The sequence below is a fragment of the Belonocnema kinseyi genome, chromosome 3 (genome assembly GCF_010883055.1).
Source record: "Belonocnema kinseyi isolate 2016_QV_RU_SX_M_011 chromosome 3, B_treatae_v1, whole genome shotgun sequence".
NCBI classification, from domain to species: domain Eukaryota; kingdom Metazoa; phylum Arthropoda; class Insecta; order Hymenoptera; family Cynipidae; genus Belonocnema; species Belonocnema kinseyi.
Genome location: NC_046659.1, coordinates 96,412,552 through 96,418,551, shown reverse-complemented (window position 1 = coordinate 96,418,551; position 6,000 = coordinate 96,412,552). Strand labels below are relative to the sequence as shown.

The window sequence follows — 6,000 nt, the reverse complement described above, 5'->3', positions numbered from 1 at the left end:
CAAATTTTCACGTTTCGTGACCCGAAAATCAGAATTTACGGATTGTGTGTATGCATGTTTGTATGTAATGTATGCATGCATGTATGCATGTCTGTATACGTGGCTGTGAGCTACAGCAGGATGAGAACGTTTGCGACAGTCGTCTCGCAAGGACCGCCGTGCACGAGTACTTAGTACTCCCGAATTCAGTCCAAGGCTATTCAAAGGCAACCGCCGATACTGGAATGGAAGCAAGAGTTCGGTGTATTTTGGTTAAAAATATAAAAATTGTTGAGAACATTTTTTTCAAGAAAAATTGAAAATTCAAATTTGGGTCGCACAAAAAATAAGACAAAAAATTCAATTTTTCGGGCAAACTAAACAGGATGCAAAAAATATGAATAGACGAAAATATTGCACTTAAAAAAGATGTTCAATTTTTTTATAAACGACTTTTTGATAGAACACGTACTTTTTGTTTTATTCGTAGAAAACAACATTCAAAATATTGAAAATAAAGTTTCGGACAAACAGCACAAGCCATGCAAAAAATGAATACACAAAAGTTGCTCTTCCAAAAAGAGCTACAGATTTGTCATGAATAATTTTTTGATAGGGCGCATAGGTCTTGCTTGAGTCGTAAAAAATAATATTAGAAATATAAAACTTAGATTTCTTAAAAAACTATATAATCGACGAAATAAATAAAAACACTAAAGTTCTTCAACCAAAAAGGATCTGCCAGTTGTGTTTTACACTCTTGTTATAAGAATATATTTTTAAAAAATAACTTTTTGGAAAAACGACACAAGCTAAAGTAACATTTTATTTTAAAAAATTTTCTTCGCCTAAATTACGTCTACAAATTTGCTTCGAAAAACTTTAGGCTAGGATGTGCATTTTTGATTTTAATCGTAAAAAATAACATTTACTATAAACAAATTAATTTTATGAAAAAACAACACAAGTTGCAATAAAATGTTTAATAGCAATTTCTTTTATGGAAATTATATAAAATAATACATTTTTCAGGATAGCTGAAAATCCAAATTTGTACAAAATAAGGAGAAAATATTAAAGTAATCGTAAAAAATAAAATTTGTACATTATTTTGTAATATCTGAATAAGCAGTACCAGACGGAAGTACAGAAATAAATATAATATACATTTAACATAATAGCGTTTAGGATAATGTAGAAAAGTTGACATTTTGGAAAAAGTCAAGTGGGAAGCATGAGATCCGTGTTGAGAATGTGTTCGCTAAAGCCAAAGGAGCGTTAACCTAAGAGAATGCACAATCACCAAATTACAGTTCTCGATGTTTTAACTGTTAATTTTAGAAGATATTTGCACAAACATGGGATAAATACAAAAACTGAGCGCAAGGCGCGAGTTAAATAAATAATCGAGACCGAAGCTCAAGATAAATATATTATCAAGCGCGAAGCGCAACAACAAAAATCGAACGCCCTAGGCGTGCTTCAACATGCTTTTTTTAATAAGAAGTTGACAGCTAGTCTGGTAGCTGATTACAAATACAGTTACTACACACACATAGAACATGACAGTTTATTCTGCATTTTTTTGCATTTCGCCACGTATTTCGCAAAATTTAAGGTCACCATCATCAAGACGTGGCCCTTCGAAAACGTTATTGGGTTCGAGAGTTCTTCTATACTGTCAGAATTGTTAATAAAGAGATAAAATTGCAAGCGATACTCGCCGTTAAAATGCTGTGGTCTACTACCCGCTAATTTCTGTCTTCCGAAAAATTAATATTTGTCGTGACAATAATGATTTCAAGTTTGATTTTTCAACATTTTATAGATCCATGGATCTCGCAAAATCCCGGATATTTGACCAATTTTTTCTCTTTCGTTTTCAAAACCTTCGGAAAAAATAAATATTGAGTAAGTGCCGTACCCATGAAAAAATTCAAAGTCGAATTTAATCAACATCCTTAAATGGAATGAGAATCTGTCAATCATACCTTATAGTTTTTTTATAAATAATCCCTGATGAGGGGGTCTAAATTGGTCTCGAAACATGTTGATTCCCTAGTAGTATACAAAAGATGGAGATAAAGTAGATTTCTTTTCGATCTTTGATAAAAAAAATTCACGTAGACATTAAACACTCAATTCGTTTCAATCGACAGGGTTTTCTTGTCAATATTTTAAGTTGAAATTATTTAATATTTAAAAATATTAATTTAAGTATTCTTTTAATTGAGTCAAAATAATTGTACCTCAATTTTTTGATATAAATTCAATCAATTTTTTTAATTGTTTCTTTTCCTATTTGGAAAATGTAATAATCTAAATATATTGGTTCAGAATTACTCCGAAATATTTTGAGTTGTTTTCTTCTTGTGCAAAAGAGCGTTTCCACACTAATATGATTATTTAGTGAAAGATTTGTTTTTGGTCTGCTGATTGGCTATCATGACATATAATTTAGTAAAAATATCATTACCAAATTTCGTAAAGTAACGTGCAGAAAAGTTACAGTTATTAAAAAACTGTGACGTTTTGTGACGTTTCGGGTCTTTATTTGTTTTTGTGTCTTGAAAATGTGGCAACTCAAATCCATACGCCGAATCTGCCGTAATTTTGAGGTTCAGCGTTTTACTCTGATATTCTCACTTTTTGAAAATGCCAAAAAATTAAGATATTATAAAGTACTTACTTTTTCCCAAATCTGTGCTTCGGCGATTTTTTTAATTAACAAGAGGTGGGAATCAGAGTAGAATTAGAACTGAGTAACGAAAATCGTGGTTCTGTCAAGAAAATGATATTTTCGAGTGGGGACTAAACAGGATATGTAAATGGCCACTCATTAATAAAAAGAATTTTTATGTTTCTGTTGGTCGGAAAATGTTAATTGTAACAGGAAGTAACGTACTTTGCATGCATCAGATTCACTGGCGATCAGTATTTTGTTCCCACGTACATCTCTTCAAAAAAGATTAAAAGTTTAATGTCCAACTCTTCGAAAAAAGTTGATTTTTTTGTTAAAAAATTTTACTCTAAAAATTTTTTCCTTTTCAAATAAAGGTGTGCATATAATTATTAATTAAATGTAAATTAGAGGGTAGCGCATACAGACTTTTGACCGGCGGCAATCTGTTCGGATTTTAACTAATTTCAGTTCGAAATTTAAATTACTTACCATTAAAAATGATGGCGGGAATCTGAATAAATTAATATTAAGATTTCCGAGTTAATTTTAAATTGGTCTCAGCTCGGATTTTCAAATTTGACTTTTCGAACTTCCAACTAAGTTCCTACGTGAATCCGGTTCAATTTGGACTTTATCAAATGGAATTAATTCAGATTGCCCTGTTCATTTTTAAGTTGTTTCAGCTAAAATTATCTAGGAATTGTTTCCAGTGGATGAGTAACTTGAAAATAATTTTTATTGCATCAAAAATAAATTTATAAATAGAAGTTAAATAAGTGCTACAGAAAATAAATGCTATTCGGCAATTTAAAAAAACTGTTTATGTACAAATTCACATTTTTGGACATTTTTTAACGAAATAGGCTCAATTCTTTTGCGGCATCAACTGAAAATATCTTTGTGTTGGCAAAGATATTGTTAGTTCCTTCCATAAAAAAATTCGTTGAAAACTATCCAAATTGTGGATTTCTTTACAAAAATTGTTTAAACAATTTCTAAATAGCTTATTCTAAATAGTTTTAGCTTAGATATAATATCTTGTTTAATAATTCACAGAAAAAACTGTGAGCAAGAAATGTTGCACGTAATGTTTGAAGTGGGTTCACCGCCAGCAGGGTAGCTACAACTGGAGCGAACTCACCACGGTGAGTTTTTTGTGTATTCTGAAAATCTTCAAAAAAATAGAATTCCTAAAAAATTGATAAAAATGTCATTTTTGTTGTTAAATAAAAAATAGCTAATTTTTAATCAAAAATCCAAATTTAAAAATCTATTCGACATTTGAACATCTGTCATTTAAAGAGATCCCCAAATTCTGGATTAAAACTCAATTTCTTTAAATCTGTATGCCCCCATTCCCTTAGTGGAGCCCTTAAAATGCCCAAAAAAACTGAAATTTATAATTATTATATTTATAATAATTATAATAAAGTAGAGAAATTAGTTTTTGTTTCCATGTCCCAAAGAGGTTTTGGATAGACCCGGGTAGATGATTGTTTTGACTAAGATAACATTAATTTCTGGTATCTCATCCCGGATAGATACCGCATAGACCCAGCTAGATTGTCACTTTGGTTTACTAAAATACAGGATTGGTCAGCTCTCCTTGATAGAACCGGGATAGATCCATACAATTTTCGGATTCGAAATAATTTCACGTATAGAGTCCGGACAGACCCATATACATGACTTGTCCGGTTTCTATAAGAGTAGTATCCGCTTTATGTCGGATTCTATCCAGCATTTAAAGCAGGGCGTGTTTTGTTTCTACATTTTTTATATTTAAAGCCCTTATTAAAATCATAATTTTTGTTTCAACTTCCAGTAACGTTTAAGAAATATAAAGAAATTTAATTCCTTTGAGAAAACTGTCAACTTATCTGCGGGATCAACATAAACGAAAAAAAACTTACTTTGAGCTTTCAGATGACAAATGAGTGTGTCTGCGAAGGTGATTTAAAGGAAAAAATTATAGAAATAATTTCAGAACGACAAAATTGAATGAAATATGCACAGAATGAAGTCTTACTAAAATACTAAACTTGTCATGACCAATGTAAGACATTTTATGAACAAATATTATTTACTTAAAGCATTTGTTTAACGTTCAAAGATTTAACGAAAAGCCATATACTTTACTGAATTGAGAAAAAATCCGATTTTTGAATCACAATTTACATCAAAATGTAACATCAATTTTGTAACCATCCGCCGTCCATGCTCTTTTTACTACTTCCGCCGTCCATGTGGGTCACCTGTGTAGACCCCTCCTCCACGAATACAGTTTCCGATAAAAAAATAGTTTGAAATTTCTAAGTTATTATTCAGATCCTCCATTTTATGATTCAGTTATTTTTTAATATTAAAAAATTTCCCGTTCTAAATAATTAAAATAGTCAAAAAAAAAAACAAGTAAAAGGTGGGAATTTCATTAAAATTATATACTTTTTTAAATAATTAATTTTAAAAAAAGGTTACGGGGTTTTATTTTTCTGACTAAGCTCTCTTGTAAAAAAAATAACTCACCTATGTTGTCTTCCAAAAACATATTTATTTGACGCCGTGAAATTGGTGTTTTGAGAAAGGAATATTATATGAAAAAAAAGTATTATGCTGATTTTGCTCCATTGTTTTTATTTCAAAGATAAAAAATTTCACATATCATATGCGATAATGATAAATTAGGCTTCTCCAAACGAATTCGCAGCTATAACCTTATCAAATCAAAACATAACATTCTCAAAAATTCACAACGGGTCCGAGATTCACCATTGTTTTTTAAAGTATAAAAAAACAACTGCATTGATGACTACTTGATACATCATGCTAGAAAACAATCGTAAAGGTCTTCCTTTGTTAATGTAATCAACTAAATAATGTTTACACATCAGTCGAAGCTATCGGTGCCGCCTTTAGTTTTTGTTATAAAAAAACAACTACTTCTTGCTTCTGAGTTTCATCATTGATTTTTGTGCTCTTATGATGAGTTTTTTTATGAAAAATTGCCTAAAATGCATTTTTACATAAAAAGTCTTCGTTAATTAGACTAAAACGGCGAGAAAATAAAATAAAATAAAAGTTTAATTACCTGGAAGAAACACTAACGCCGCCGTCCAGATAGGTCGTTCACGACCCAAAGCAGTTTTCAATTGGTGTTCACTCGTAGCCGAAAAGCGTCCATTCTAGCCTCATATGAGGCAACTTTTTTTAGGGGGAAGGAATGACGCGTCAACTTGTTTCTTTTCGATGAAATTCGACTTTGAAAAATCGCCTGGATCACGTATGACTTACATGGACGGCAGAGGGCTAATAAAATGAATAAACAATACAATAATGGT

At 30.9% G+C, this 6,000-nt stretch overlaps 1 protein-coding gene across 1 annotated transcript in view; it reads right to left on the bottom strand.

The window, feature by feature from the left end:
- Nucleotides 1-6,000, bottom strand: part of LOC117169941 — a 56,995-nt gene that overhangs the window by 40,920 nt on the left and 10,075 nt on the right. The window lies entirely within an intron of this gene.